We start from the raw sequence: 17,080 nt of genomic DNA on the forward strand, positions 1-17,080 counted from the left end.
GGTTTTTTGTGGGAAGATACAAGGCCACAGAGGGAATTTTGCTAAGAATAAGGAAAAAACTGGCTATTAAATCAAGCACTATTTCATTGTAGTATACAATATGTCTCTTTCCAGACACCAAGCCCCAATTTGGAAAGCACATTTCTCCCCTTGCAGTGAAAAGCCAGAATCAAAGGTTGACTGAAGCTCTCTGAGCAGGACAGTCAGTAGCACTGTGCTAGTTAAACACTGACATCTACAGTCGTGTCTTGGGAAAAGGAGTAGGATCTGGAGCAGGATCCAACAAAACCATCACCCCGTACTCACCCTCAGCAGGCACCTCCCGTTCATCACTGCCTGGTGTGAAACTGCACCCAGGGTGAGGTCACACTGTGACATCAGCCCTGCCACCGTCACTGTTTGTAGTAACAGTGGAAGGACAGAGATGCACAACACCACACGCAGGAGGCAGGAAAAACACACACAGCTGAAAGCCAGGCCCACAGCTTGGTGTTTCAGTGCTTGAACTGCCATCATTTCAACTGATGCTCATTGTGTGCTGGCACTACCAAGAGGAGGAAACACCTTGCAGTTTCTACTGCTCCAAATGTGGGGGGAGGTGGGGGTTAACCATACTGTTGATTAGACCAGTAATTGCAATTAAAAGGAAAAATAGTCAATTTGATAAATTATATAGAAGCAGAACCCCATACTACCAACAGACCTGTATGAGAGGTACAAGTTTAATAATATTTCATATTGAAAAAAGAAAAAACCAACATTCAGAGCCAGTTTGCATCTTTAAATTAGATAACTAACACTAGCTTGACCTTGAATTTTCCTCAGGTAAGACCAAATGCCTGGATTCACACAAACCCTTCCCAGGCACATGTATTTTGTTCTAACTGCTACAGAACCAGCTCTCAGCTTTTTAAATTATCAAGGAAAAATAAAGCTCTAAGAAGTCCAGGGCAACAGTTATTCCCAGGCTCTCTTCATCCCATGCCATATTTTCACTCCATTGTCAACACACCATTCCTTGCTTTGTCACTCCAGCACACCACTGGAAGAATCATAGAAGCATCTCAAAAGTTCACTCCTGCTAAATTCAGGTAGCTGACAAAGTTGTTTTAAATATCTCTAAAAGCCAGAAAATAATGCTGGATAAAGGACTATTGTTGATGTTATCTTAATACATCGTGTCAGAGGCCTTGCTGCTTAAACAAAAATTCCTAAGATGCTCCAGGATGCTCTGCAGGCACCACCACTCACTTGACCGTTAGGTCAGGATTTGAGAGTGGGAGTAATTGACTGGGGGGGTGGCACTTGTAGCTTGACCAAAGTCCTTGCTTTTGACTTTCATGTCTTATATCACAGCTAAATCTTCCCTCTGAATTGTTTTCTAGTTCTGTTTATTGTCTCTTGATTTCTTGCCATTAACAAGGCTTCCTCCTATCCCCAGGTTTCTTACCTGCCCAGCACTGTGTCTCTCCACAGACACCTCCCTTACCACCTCAAAAGTAGTCAAAGGAGCAGGAAACACAAATATCCTTTCACAGATCGTACAAAGGAGGCACAACATTACTGACAAAAATTAACACTAACACTTCCATTTGATTTGAAGACTTGCATAGTCAAGCACCTCGGCATGTGCCAAACAAGCTCCTTGCTGGGATACTTTGAAAGCACAGAGTGCTGACATGCAGACAGGACACACCTGGAGGTGTTCACCTTTGCTACACACACAGCAGGCAGCATTACCTGGCCCAGATATTTGCATCTCCTACGATTTGTCAGGCAGTGATTGCTGCAGCCTCTGTATCAGCCTCTCCAACTGCTTCCTTCAGCACCCTCTTGGGGGTTACATGGTCAGACACAGCACACAGGAAAGCTGTTATCACTGGGAATGCTTTAGGGGAAACACATTAAATTTGGTCCAAAAAACAAATCCTAAGAAGGGTTACCAGGTAGGGTCTTGCTCAAGATACCAGCCTGAGAAACATTCTCTACCCACACCTAACTTTAGAAACACGAGAATCCAGCACAAGGGTCTAATCAGCAGTCAGGATATCATCCCAGAAGGCAACGTGAGCCACAACAGTGCAGCCAAACTTGCAACAGATGTGACAAAAACTATTCCAGCCACCAAAGTAACACAACACTGTGATCTGCCAGCAAATGGATAGCGCTTCTATTAAGATACAGCAGTATATTTCATATCCCACTGTTATTTTAATAGCATTTATTAAATACAGAGCTCAACATCCATGACAAAAACAAAATACAACTTTACTGTGGGCTGTAGGATACTTTTTATTGTTTTAAACAAAATTTATCTATTGCTGGTTTTTTTAAATTCCTGAAAATACAAACACTGAGATTACTGGAACTCTAAAGATGCCCAAGTCCCTCCCATTCTCTCTGGAAATGTGCCCAGGGCTGGTCAGTGGAGCTGTCCAGCACAGCCCCCCAGTTCTGAACAACAGCCACACCTGCTAGAGTTCACCTCACCAAAAGCAGCAAAAATCTCCCAATTTTTGCTGACATTGGAATAGTAACTTAGCTTAGTATTAATTTTTTTTTAACAGTGCCATTAAAAAGCCTATTCTTTACTATAACCTCATATAGCTTCTTTATCTCAATTAAACAGTTTCAGTATAATGGAAACTTATCCACTGGTTCTTACGTGTATTTAAGAGACCAAATCAGGCACATTTGGCAATAATACCCCCATTACTATTTTCACCATGACTGCTGCATATAGTCAAAAGATATCTTTGAGGCTGCATCAATTTTTAGTTTCCATCAACTATGAGAACAAGAGGTTAATCCTGGGACACAGGACCCTTTTTTTTTTTGGTCAAGTGCTACGACTACAGCTCATAGCATACAAACGACCTTATTAATGCTAAATTCTAAATAGAATTATAATATTATTAATAATCTTAGAACTGCAAAGGAAATGTTTCCAAAGGAGAACCAATATTGTATGCACCAAGGAAGACCTAGAGCACAGCATTATGCCAAGATCTAGAGGATTGTGAGAACACTCACAAAATTAGCACTGTCAATAGGTTGGATAGGGAAAAGCAGAGAGTAAACCACTCTCTGAATAACCAAATCTCATTCCTCCCTGTCCAAGTACAAGCACCCATCCCAGCAGTGGGACTCTACTGCAATACTGGCTTTTCCAGAAGTCCTGGAAGCATTGTAGCTCCTTGAGACAGGCTATTCTCTTCCAGCCAGCTTCTACTGCCTCTTTCTTCTCACTTCTTTCCAGTAACAGCTCCAGGCTTTTTACATCATCCACCTCAGACTCTCATCCATACACTGAGGTGAGAAATGCAGAAAAAGGCAAAAAAGCAAAACACCCTTAAAATAGTTTTGAGGGGATAAGAAAAACTGTTATCACAAATGATGTAGGATCCAGGGGAGTCAGCTTAGAAACCATTACTCTCTGAGCAAGTCTCCAGATGTATGAGGACGCCAGGCACTTACGTTCAGTTCCTGACTGATGAAATTGGTATGCACTGGAAACCCACAAGACAAACTACAGGCAAAGTTCTAATTGCCCTGATTACACAGCTCTGCAAGAAGCTTCCAACAAAATAACACACAGCAGTTTTCCTTTATTTATATCCAACACTGAAGAACATCACAGGCAATCCATTTTTAAAATCTCCCCTGAAAAAGCTATCAGCAGAAGCAAAGAGTAATAAAAAACAGGAGATGAAAAAGCAGTGATCTAGTCACTACCTTGAAGTATATCTTGCCTGCTTTAATGCTGCTATTTTGCTTTATTTATGAATGTGTAGGTTTCCTAAAAAATGCATAACAGTTTTAATGACAAAATAGCGATTTATGATATAATTTCTCAATGACATAACGTAGCATGAAAACCTTTCTTGAGATATAAAGAAATGTTTTCTCTTGCTAAATAGGTTCACAAAGCAGGTATGCAGAACAAACATTACCTCTGACTTGAACTGAATTTCCCCCACTAATTCTGACATAAATGTCAACTTATTCAAAAGCTTATGCTGAATTGTCAAAGTCTTTTCCACATTTACTTTTCCTTTCTCCCTGAACAATTGAAGAGCTAGAAATCATACGAGCTACCTAAGCCAACATAAAGCCAAATATTAGAGAGGAGCATAGGGGGAAAAAAGCACCTTCTAGAACCTTCAAAGATGAAATTCTCTCCCAGCTCTCTTCATGCTGTTGTGCAAAGAAGTGTGCAGGGCAGCAACACTTTGACCCCAGTCCCACACGCTTCCAGCAAAAGCAGGACACAATGTTATGTCTTACACTAAGAAAATCCTTCCTCTACCACAAAGGCCTGTTTCATCTCTGGCTCACAAGGTGTCTGCATGAAGGAATTCACATGTGCATATGGACCAGAACAAGGACATAGAAAGCACTGACTCTTTAAATTTTCAAAACTATTATTCATGTATCCCATTTGCCAGGTATCCTACAACACAAATGGGAATGTATTGTCCTAAGAGTCAGTCTTGTCCTGCCACTTCAGGAGGTTACCAGTTCAAGTACTGACCACTCCTCTCACCAATAACAATGGGTGGACTTCTCCTTTTTTTCAGGTATTTGTGATCTTCATATTGAATTATGTATGGTACTTGCCAACTTTACTCAGCCTGTGTAATCAGTCATTAAACACCATCACTTTTACCACTTTAACAGACTGACCAGTGAAATACAGCCTGACACATGCTACTCATTTGGAAGCAAATAAAAGACTAAAAGAGACCTTGATCAATATGCAAATTATGACCCCAAATTAGCAAGCCAGAGCTGGCACAGCCTGGCCTCCAAATGGAGGAAGTCCCCAGCTGGAACACAGAAATCTAGGTGGAAATTCCTGCTCCATTACAGCTTCTGTGTGATTTGGAAAAATGCATCTAGCCCATAGATGATTTTACCAAATGGTACTTGGAACTTCTTGCAGCTTTCAGGCAGGTCACTCCCTCCCAAAGCCCATGGCAAGGAAACACAACTTCCTTAGACATTTGTAAATCCACGTGGGTATTGATCTGCACAACTAAGTATCTGAAAACAGATAGTCCTTCGTTTCCCTGCCTTGACTGTCTCCCACTGAAATGAGAGAGAGACTGAATCAGAAGCTCTGCTGGCATAAGCCTGGCACACATTTATTTGGCATAAACTTGGTCCAGCAGATTTGTTGTCTCAAAGTTTAAAATAAACTAAAAACAAAGCTGCTGAGTCAAAGCTTCATACTTCATTCTTGGAAGCCTGAGATAGTTCTGGAGAATAACTGTGAAAACTATAAATGGCAATAATACATTTTTAATAAAATCGCTGGTTTAAATCATTTGCTTTTAAAATCTATTTTGCAAGTCTCAAAGGAAACCAAAAGCCATCTTGTGGCAGCTTCCTCATTTTTATATATTATGAAAAATCTCCAGCTATAAATATATGTTATGAACGGAGTTTGGTACTGAGGACAATAGCTGGAAAATAATGCCTGGGAGAATGAAAAATATACAGAGGCTTTGATATAATGCTGACAGGAAAAGGCCCAATGCATTATTTCAGCATCAAGGTAAATTTTCAGTCCCAAGGACAATATTTTACACAGTGATTGCTTAAAACAAAAACACCAATATTTCTTTTATTACACTTGTTGGTATTTTTCCCCCCACACATGCATATTGAAATTGCTATAAATCCTATTTGCTCTGGGGAACATTACACATTTAATTCACTTGAAATGTTATTCATTTGAATATTTTTTCTGCTCTTCTTCCCAAGTTTTCAAGAAAAATCTGCATATTGAGTTGTTTTTGCCAGTTAAGGTACAGGGGAGGGGGAGAAATAAGATGCTGTCAACACAGTTGTAGTGATCCTGACCCCCAAAGAGATGACACATTTAATGCACAGCACATTAAATCAATACTCTCCCCAACCACAGACACCAATTCTGCATGTGATACAGGTCCTGTGAAAATTGCCAGCTGCAAACATTGTGCAGCACAGACTCAAGACACAGGCAGAAATTCTTGTATTTCAGGAGACACTGGGGAAAAAAAATACTTACATATTCTTGAAGCACAGCACCTCAGCAGTGCTGTGATTCCCCACAACATGACACCACTAAAAGCAGCTTGCTCTGTGCCCCAGAAGGAAACCTTTCAGACACATGCAAGCAGTTCCTCCTTGCAAAGCTGCACGTTGAACAGATGCTTTTACACAATTTTCCAAATGCAAGAGGCATTAAGGGAAGCCTGGTCAGCACAGGATTTCTGCCAACAAAGCAGAGATCACACTGGAACACAGTGCCAGCTGGACATGAGCTGTAGCCTGCACTCTCCAGCTGCACAGCAGAAGACTCCTGGGCCCAACCCCATTCTCCTCTCACCCTTTCTCAGTTCAGGAGCTGTAGATAACCTTGGAAAGTTTTCCTCTTGTGGTATTTCCATTCATGAAGACTTTTCCCAACTGAGCACTTTTCTAACTATAAATCCATTTTGTCTGATTCCCTCATACCAACACTGAAACATGCAGACATGAAGAACATACAGCAGGTCTAAGGGGCACTTTCAGAACTGCAGATTCCTCTGAAAGGAGGTTAGAGAATTTATATTTGCCAATGTTTGTTATAATTCTGACTCTATTCCAACCAGGAAGTACAAATTCCCTTGACTATGTTTTTCAAAGTTGCTGCAACTTGAGTTTTAGTCACTGTCATCCGTGGGTCTTTGTCATTTCCATCACCTGCAGAGTAATGTCTGTCTGAATAGGCAGAAATGACAGCAACCCTGGTAAATGTCACTGGAACTTCCCTGCTTCAATCCAGGAAGAAGTTTCCCAGCTCACTGTTGCTTGCAATGGCACAGTGACCAATAAAACAAATTGGGACAAGGAAGACTGAGTGCTTTTTGTGATCAAATTACAAAAAACAAATCAACAGTAGCTGAAGGGAACACAGGAGATGCAATATCTTGACTTTCATCAAACAACCACTACAATGCCTCACAAATTGCTTGAATCAAATTGGCTTGGACAGAAGCATTGTCAGATGGCTGGAAAGTTAACTGGAAATCATGAGCAGTGAGCAACATTGGGCAGCAGTATTTTGAGCAAGAATAGCATTTATAAGTGTGCTTCCACAAAGATTAACATTAGATTCCATTTTATATAACATTTCTACCGAAGCATCTGGAAAACAAACAAGTAGCATATTAAATTTCTGAATAGTAACTGCATAGAATGACCAGGAGCCAGTTTGAATTGAAAGTATGACCACACAACTACTTACAATGCAACAAAACCATACTATTTTAACAAGCATGAAAACATTACAGCAAGAAAAATAGCACAAAAGCAGTAAAAGCAAGAGATGCTTCATTGTTTGGCCAGCAGAGTAGCAGAACCATGACTAAGGCCATCTGTTTTCCAAATATGCTGCCATCTTCCTGAGCAGAGCAGATCAGATCACAGTAGACATGACAGCTATTTATGAGATGTACCATCATTTGGTAATATCTGAAGACTAGACGGCTCTCAGTAAAGCTGAAAGGTTTTAAAGAAAGGTCTCTATGTTTATTACATGTTGAGAGATTTTTCTTGTTAATTAGCAAGCAATTTTCCCTGAGCAGCAAGGAAGATGGAATGCAATAAAAGCTGACACTAGGCAAGAACCAGATGGTCAGAGGGACCAGGCTACAGGTTTGGTCTCTTGATGTGTAAACACTATCCCCTTTCTTTTGCATTGTATTAATCTGGAAATAAGGTTCCATAGTATAGTCTAGACATCATGCTCAAGCTGGGTTTACTGCCCTCAAATTCACCTTCTGTCAAGTCTGTAGCTGAAACACACAAATTTTCCTTTGATTTCTGTCTGCTATCAACATATCTCAGGCTTTACCCATATCAGAGAAATTGTCATTAACAGCCTATGATCTGTTTTGCACAGCCAGTCTCACAACTGATTAAGTCACTAGATAAAACACACGAAATTTCAAGTCCTAATTCTTTTTATCAACCATAAGAAAACACTCCATGTGATAAAATAACAAGTCTTACAGTTAATCTTCAGTAGCACCTACAAAGTTTCAGATGTTGGAGAGATTCACACCTCCTGTAATATCCAAATGTTCTGCAACCTCTCCCTGTCAGGGTTTGACTACTCAAGGCTTGCTCTGCCCTGGCACAGTGACCCCAGCAGCCAGATCTCAGGGTAAAAGCCACATGGGGAAAAGCCACAGGAAATGTCTCACTCACCCTTGGTTTGGGAGGTCATTGCTCTGCCAGGCTCAGCATCCCCCTTGGCCCCCAGCTCACCTGCCCTTGTGGAGCAGTCTGACCTCACTGCTCCCTGACATCTCACTTGTTTACCCACCACTGGGGTAGAGCACCTGGTATCCAAAACAATTAACAGGAACTAAGTAACCTCAATTTCTTTGTACTAAACCATTCCCAAACCTTGCTTTTTAACCAACCCTGACCCTCAGGCCATCATCAGTAATTGAACACAGGCAGGAGAAAGTCAAAGCAATGAATCTGAACAAAGAGAGCTATGGTGGATATTACTGCTGATATTCTGGGCACTTTCCTCACACTTGTCCAACCCTCATCCTGACCCACTGGTCCTCTACACACCACAAAGCACCAGCCTAGTGACACTTTGCTCCCAAACCCATAAAAGCTGGAGTTGCTGAGGATCTGCTCCCAAATTACAAGCCATACAATGCACACAATGGCCTGTTCTCACAGGTGCTCTGCAAAGGAAGGGGGGAGAGGGGAAAAAAAAGGAAAAGGGACCCTCAGGCTGGTAGTGTTAAACTCCAGAGGCTGCTCACCAAGATATATTTCAATGTCAGTTATAACTGTGTGGCTCACAAAGTGACATACTGGTCACACAGCTCACTTGCTTTGTTTTCCAGAGGGGAGGGCACAGTGGATGTCAAACAAGAGCAGGAAATACATCCAGGCATGCTACACGCAACAGGGTGAAACGTGCAAGTCATCACCTCCTGCCCCATTCCTAGAAACATATCAGACTGGCTTAATTGAAAAGCCCCAATCTTGTGATCAACAGCACCACATCCAACTGGTGCCTCTAGTAACATTCCTGAGACAGATATTAGAGTCAATGCTATTTGAAGTCTTTTTCAAATAAATGGGACAACACTCTCCACAAGTTTGCAGACACCAAATTAAGACCAGTGCCTAAAATTCTGATCAGTACGTGTGTCGTGGTTTGACATGGAAGTGAATTTTTTCCAGGAAGTTGGGTCAAACCAATCAGTGGTCAGGTTTGGATATTGGCACCTGGAGTGACCACTGAAAGTATGGACACGCCTCTGAGAACACAGGGGGTTAAAAGCAAGAACTCCCAGGAGAACTCTCTCTTTTGGTTCCAGTCGTCAGAGAGTGCAGACTCCCCCCCTGCCCAGCCTTAGGCTGGGTGGGGAGGGGAAGCCACGCGGCCTTGTCCAGGTAGGCCGAGGGGGCTGAGGGTCTGGAACCGAGCCAGCTCCTGCGGACGGAAGGGTGGAGAGAAGCGGAGATGCCTTTGCCCCCCCCCCCATGTGGGAAAGAGACGGAGAGCCTGGCGGCACCTGGAAATCTGCCGGCAGAGGAGAAGGAGAAGGGGGGGAAATGCCCAGCGTGGGAGGCGGAACGTCGGACTGAGATATCAGCCGTCCAGGGAGTCTGAACTTTTAACCCTTTCGAGGGAATGAGGGCTTTTTAAAAGTATTACTCCTCCTTGATTTGTAGTGGAAGAGAGATAGTCTGGGACCTGAGATGTTAGAAGAAGAAATATTTAGGTGGGAGGAGATGACGAAGTAGCTTTTAGCTGGACTTTTCTTGTTAGCCATGGACTGAACCAAAATCTCCTGCAATAGAGACTGCATTTTAGGGGGATGCAGTGGTGACCCAGGGAGACCTGTTTCAGCTTCGAACAGCACAAGAATGGCGAGAAACGAAGAGAGCTGAAGAGGGAATGGTGATACCCTCTGTCTTCGGGAAGAAGATGAGTCCTGTTTTTGGACCCCTCGGCCCCAGGGGAAAATGGGGGGGACTGTAGTCCCAGGATGAGAAACTGAACTGTTATATCTTTGGGTCCGTGGCAAAGCATCCTTAAAGGAGCCCTACGAGCAGTCTGTCCATGCACGGTGGTGAGAGCACTGTGACATGGAAAGGAGAGTGTCACACTGGCAGATTTTTCTTCCGGGCGGTTGCCATGTGTGACAGGGAAACACAGGGGGGCAGCTGTGTTTCCTGGGGGGCCTGTGGTGCAAGAGAGACTTCTCTCTCCCTTGATAGTTTAAGCATAGATTACCTGAAGGGTGGTAATTTGATCAGGAATCCCGGGTGATGTTTCATGGCTGGGTGTTTTTGGAATTGGGAGGAGGAGGGGTGGTTTTAAAAGGTCTTCATCCTGGATTTAGTTTATGTGTTTTCTGTATTAGTAGTAGTTTAATAAAGTTTTTTTTCCTTTGTTATTAAGCTTGGGCCTGCTCTGCTCTGTCCCTGATAACATCTCACAGCATTTATTTAGGGAAGGTGCATTTTCATGGGGATGCTGGCATTGCGCCAGTGTCAAACCATGACAACGTGCATGTTTGGTTGTTTCTTTTTTTTTTTTCACCTAAGGGAAGCCTTATCCTTGGTGATACCTAAAACTCAACTGGATAGGCCCTGTGTTTTTTATATACTAAGTGACATTACTACAATGGGTTATGGAAGCCTGGACATCCAGAGCAACACCTTACCGTCACAGGCTTCCTTTTGGTTGAAGTATCTGGCTTCTAACACAAAGTAAATTAGATTTTACTCAACACTAAGCTGCAGTGCCCAGACTGTCTAGTGGGTACAGACACCCTCAAACCACATTGCCTCTCGTTGATGGCAATTGTTACAACAGGACATTCGTGTTCAGCAGCCACTTTCAGGGCAAGTTATGCAAACTACACAGATTCTCCTCAGAATGAGGTACAAACCTTAGGTCAGCTACTTTATAGATTAAAAAGAAAAAATAATGCACAATAAAACTCCTGATGGCCAATGTAAGTAACTGCTTATCTAACCAAAAGCACATTATTCCCCCCCCCCGGAGATTGCCTGCCCATGGGTTTTGTGAGCAGAGCAATTCTCAGCCTGCGTTCTTTGTCTACACTAGCTCACACTGCTGTGATAAGTTGTTACCTGTAGATTCACTGAATCTGCAGAAATTAAAAAAAAGAAAACCAAACCTCTACTTATAGTAATACTGCTAGAAAAGAGCAAATCACAAAAGCATTCATTTTAGCCTTAGTGCAATGAGTAATGACAGAATTACAATGTATTAAATTATTGATGTCTGTCATTACAGAATCTACTCGCTCAGCTGTTCTTGCAGCTACTTGTGATGTGCGGGTGGAGCACAGGAAGAGGGTGATACATTTGCAGCTGTATTTGGATAGCATTGTTTGCAGCCATTCAGTATTCTACCTAGATTTGAAAGTTGTTGTCTGTGACATTCACATTCTCTGGACAGAAACATATAATTCTGTCTCTCAGGAGAAGCACAGAGAGAAGAAGAGAAAACAATCTTTATCTCTGCTCCTCTGTTTTCCCCATGTGGAATGTGGTATGGAGATTGCCTACCTGAAGTGATTGCTGGATTGGATTCTGATGAAGGTTGTTTGGGTTCAGTGACCAATTGGGTCCAGCTGTGGCTCAGACTCTCAGCAGAGTCACAAGTTTGTTAGTTGATAGGTAAGTAAGTATGTAGAATAGGATAGTATTTCTTTAAATAGTATATTAATGTAATATACTATCTGGAGCCAGACATCATCATCATTTCTTCCCATCTGGGGTCACCTGACTTTACAATAGCTGACCTTACCAGCAAATACCAATTACAAGTTCAGTAGGGTCTGACTGTCCTAAAGCCTTGCTTCAAGGAAGCCTTCAGCTTATTAACACGATACCAGTTTTCAAAATAAGTACTGAGGGATCTCCTTGCTTATAAGTACATAGCAGCATTATACGTACTGCAGCCTGAGACCCACAGAGCATTTTTCTGGTTAGTTGGCATTTTTCTTTATACTTGTGGTACTAATGATTCTATTAAGCAAATAATGCTGAGAAACGCTGAGGAAATTTATTCTGTGTAATGGACTGTTTCTCCTTAAGGATGAGATTCTATGGAAATACAGACCATAAACCTTCCCTTTTGATAGAAAAATACCATGCTTTGCAGGATATTAAGGCTTAAGCAGTTATCAGAAAAACAAGGCCCAACTAATGACAATATTGTGTTCTTTCAGCACAACATTAAAATGCACCAATTCAAAAGAAATGAAAGCTGCAGCCACAAAACATCACCACAGAGTTTTGTGGTTCCCCTCATTTTGGTGTTGTCTTGCCTTGTGAAGGAGCATGTGGCACCTGAACAACACTCCCAGGGTCCCTACACACCTCACAGACCTTGGTGTCCTGCACCAGGGGAACCACAACAGCCCATTCACTGAACACAGAGCCCTGGGTGAGGCCTCAGCTGAAGCATAACCCAATTACTGTAACACACAGTAGGACCAGGGCCACCACTCACTGCAGAGTCCAGGAAGAAAATAACTAAAAACCACGGCAGGAGACACGTGGGAGGGAGTGGTGGTGTTATCTGTGATGTTTAGGGTTCTCAATCATTACAAGTCTGACACCTGTGGTAAGTATTGGGAACTTCCAAGAGCACAACAGGTCTCCTAAGGCTAGCAGTGGGGAGGGCTAATGGCACAGAAAGCCCATTTCTCCAAAGTGCTTTCTTTTTCAGGTGCAGACAAGGACCTCTACACAAGTCAAAAGGTCTCACTAACTTCTTCAATGAAAAGAAGCATCACTTCTTCCTTCTTGATTGTTCTCTGAACACCCTTCCCCCAGCTATTGTTGCAAACTGCAATGGTTTCTACTAACACACAAAAAGCTGCTGACCTGGCCAGAAAAGAGCAATTACAGAGTCACTGGGAACTTAAAACTCTGCCATAAAGATGCTCAACTAACCCCCTGATCAAGTACACAGAAAGCCATAGGTTCAGACTCCTCTTTGCCAGAGGAAACTCAAGCACACTCTTTCAAGGATGATGTTTCAGCAACAGGCTGCTTGGGGCAAAAAAGCAAAAGCATTGCTTGCTCTCTTACAAATTGAGGCAGATCTACTCCATGTTGAGTAGACAATCACTGACCAGAGAGCAGCACAGTACACTAGCAGAAGAAACAAACTTAGATTACAGTCCTTTCCTTCCTCTGTCACTCCCTCAACTTATTTGTATTCTATATATAGCTTAAGGTTCCCTGTTTCTCCCTATCCCAATGTGCCCAAATCCCAAAGTGAAAACATTGTACTCACTCTGACTTCTCTCAGCAGCTACTGGCTGGGAACCATCTGTTCCCTTCTCCAAAGGAGAGTGGTTCAGCACTCAGAACACTCACCCACAAGCTGGGTCAATTCATTAATATTAATTCTTCCTTAATACCACTGTCCCTTTATACAGGGCAGTAGAGAACCCATACCCAGGCTCTAACAAATACCTATTAGATCAGTGGCCCCAATAGAGCCACCCAGCACAGGTGGGATTGATCTCTGAGACAAGCAGCAGAATTTAGGGGCACCTGTGGCACTTCATTAACAAAACCCAGATACACCTGAAGACATGAGCTCTTCCAGGGTTAATAGTTATAAGGATTTTAGCTTTGGACTTTCAGGTTTCAAAGGTAACTGCCTTCTTGAGGATCTAAGCCCAAATAAATTCAGAAAGAAGGAAATAAGCTTTTGCTAGACACCACTGCCTCCCTTTAAGTATTATTCATTTAGGGCTTGGTGTGAATGTCCAGACTCTCAAGGAATAACCACCATCAGCCCTGTCCTGTATGCGGTGACCTTGACAACTTTACACCACCAGTGATGGACTAATGAAGACTGATTAGAACCAGCTGCACTCCATCTGAGTATTTGCTCTGATCTTCATGCTAGCATAACTTTCCATTTTAACTGATTCTGCCAAGGATGAGGCTGTTAAGGCAACAAAGCACTTTGCCACAGAAAAAAAAAAAAAAAAAAAAAAAAGTGCTAAATTTCACTACTACTATTAAGGTATTTTTCACAATAGTGAGAAGACTGACATGACATAACTAACTTTCTGTCAAATGCTTGCATGTGCACATGTTATTGAGGCTTCAAAAACTGAACTAAAATTTTAGGGTCAGCAGACTAGGCAATACAAGGAGAGGCTTATGCCACAAACAAACTCACATCCATAAAATATTTTTGACAAGTTTCCCAGCTCTTCCTGTGCAACTTAGAGCTTGCTGTCTTCCAAGGAAAAAATTCAGTACTGCCCCAGGCTGCATCATGTACCATAATAGTTGCCATAGAAATGCATCTCACTGCTTATCTGCCACAAAAAGCACATTTTGTGGAGGTTTGTATGTCCACAAAGCCAAATCTAAAGCTGGTGCTGGATTCTGCTCTCCAGTTCCCAGCACGTACGTGCACACAAGGACAGGCTTGCCTGCCAAAACCAGATTTAGATTAACACAGTCTCATGCAAAATGTACTGGATTTAGCGAGGACAGTGGAGTAGTGTGCAGCCAAGATCCAGGAGGGATGAAGCTGGCATGCCAGCCACTGGGTCACAGCCTCTGATTACAGCCTGCACTCTCACCCAGAGGGAAGGAACTGCAGATCACTTGCCAGACAGCCCCATCAGCTGCTGTTCCATGGTCTCAGACAGTTCCTTTATTAACTCTGACTAAAGTTACTCACTTTCCCCTTGCCTGGGTAAACAGAAATCCTTCCCAAAGCATCAGAAATTATTATCTGTTTCAGATTTTAGTTGCAGGGACCCTGCTGTCATACAGGGAACAACAGTTTCAGATGCAAGAGATGATTTCTGGTGTCTCCTCCTCCCCAGTGTGCCACCCGGCATTGGACACATTCCTGTTGCTGCTTGCTGGCATCCTGCTTCTTTTAAATATGCTTTTATTTCTCACGCCAGGTTTAGCACACAACAGACCATTTTGCATTACAATCCAGCCTCTCATTCACCTGCCTGCTGCTGTCCACTCAAAAAATACCTGAGATCACAAACATCTCTTTGTTTCCAGGTAAAGCAACACTGACAGTAAACTGAGGGTTAAGAGTAATTTCATTGACGCAGGTGCTTAGAGAATTAGATCCTGGAAGGATCAGGGAAATCAGCAGTACTTACCATCCACTAAATTAAACTGCCTATGGCCTCCTTGCACAGGCCCTAATTCATGCTGTTCTCTGCAGGGTAGCACATAAAGGAATATCAGCCCTGGAGCTGTCAGGGACTCAGCACTGCTAAAGCACCTGCAGCACCACTGACTCCAAGAGAGTGCCTCTGTGTCACTCAGTGGATAATCTCAGCAGCTTTCCTGAGCTGAACATGGACCTGTCCAACAGATCCCAGTACATATTCCTATACCCACGGGTCAACAAATCTGCCTGACCAGATTCACTGACTTTATTTCAGTTTAAATATTGGAGTGCATAATTACAAGAAAAAAGAGTTTAGGCCCTCTGTAGCCAGCCCTTTTCAACTTTCCCAGTTCCTCTAAGAACTTTGAAAATCTGAAGACCATGCAGACAAACATTATTATAAATAATACCGAAGCAAAACCACAGTAGCTACTCAAAGAAATTTACTGAGACATAATCAGCAGTATACAACAAGAGAGAATATAGTAAGACTGCTCCATTCAAATGCTACAGTAAAAGAAGCCAGTCTGAAACATGCAATCCTAACAATGCCAGAGCCATGAGGGGACACTGGGAGACCTATTAGAAAGAAATATCATTAAATGATAACCTCCACCAGGTGACTGAATGATGGGGCAGCACAGATCAGCTGCAAGAGACAGCTCTTCCCTCTGTGACCCAGGCAAGGATCAGCATGGAAAGAAAGGGAATTCATATATAACCAATACCCATTCCCTCTGATGCAGGAGGTGTGATAAGTACAGTCTCTTCTAGCACATTAATGTGCCCACCCTGCTCTCTTCTTGCCTCATTTGACTGGAGGAGAAACATTTCCTGGGCAGCATCCAAGTCTTCATGACAATGTTTTGAACAAACCCATCACAGGAGAAATACCTTCAGTCCAATCCTCTCTAATACTTATGTCAGGAATAAAGCATTTATTACATGCACATCATGATTTGGATATTAACTTCCAAGCCAGAAGGAGCAGAGACATTTAAATTGAAATAAGAGCATAGCTTTTAGGACACAAAATAGTAGCTTCCAGCAGAAAGGAAAAAAACTTTACCCGGCCTGTACTGTGTCCCAGATTGGTCCTTGGACCTAGTGCTGAAAGCCAACATCTGAGCAAATGCTGCAATCCCAGCAGCCATATGAATCAAGACAAGTAACTTAATCATGCTGTGCCTCCATCCTCTCATAGGAATAATGCACAGCTGCTTCACTGGGGTAATGCAAAGCTGATTTCATTAGCATTCACAAACTGCTTTCTGCCCAGCAGAGGAAAGTATTAGGGAAATGTTAAGAATCTCTACTGCTGGGCTTCTCTTCTAAACTAGCTCTTTTCATAAGTTATGTTTTACCAAGCATACAAAAATTTCTTAGAACCTTCTTAATCAAGAAAGCAAACATACCCTCATTTGCCAAATGCAGCCTTGTAATTATGTGGAAATGAGGCAGAAACAGCACATACATGCATTAACATTGACATGATCAAGAGATAACAACACCATTAATACATCCTTTTGGAAATGACAGTTTTCAGCCAGACAAACAGTTGGAAAATCACAAGTGGGGCTCATTAAATTTTCTTTTTCAAAATTAATTAAACAAAAAAAGAGAAAATTCTGCAGTAACTCAAGGGAGAAAAGGAGCCATGGTTCTTAAATGCATTAAATACATTCTAAGCTGTCCATCCAAATGGACCTACAGATCCTATATAGCCAGAGCAGACATTTAAGGGACTGTTGAATAGCTATATCAGGTGACCTTGTAGGAGCTCCTTCACCTGCTTCAGACAGGAAAAAATCTCGTTAAAAGTCAATAAAGAAAAAAAACACAGGCACCTGA

At 42.4% G+C, this 17,080-nt stretch overlaps 1 long non-coding RNA gene across 1 annotated transcript in view; it reads right to left on the reverse strand.

Moving 5' to 3' along the window:
• The window catches only part of LOC128795359 (uncharacterized), a 329,447-nt gene extending 329,077 nt beyond the window's left edge, over window positions 1-370 (reverse strand). Inside the window, exon 1 of the long non-coding RNA XR_008433504.1 lies at window positions 307-370. This is a non-coding gene — a long non-coding RNA (uncharacterized LOC128795359). The remainder of the gene's footprint in view (window positions 1-306) is intronic.
• Between the last annotated feature and the right edge of the window lie 16,710 nt (window positions 371-17,080).

Source organism: Vidua chalybeata, chromosome 14 (genome assembly GCF_026979565.1).
Source record: "Vidua chalybeata isolate OUT-0048 chromosome 14, bVidCha1 merged haplotype, whole genome shotgun sequence".
Lineage (NCBI taxonomy): Eukaryota > Metazoa > Chordata > Aves > Passeriformes > Viduidae > Vidua > Vidua chalybeata.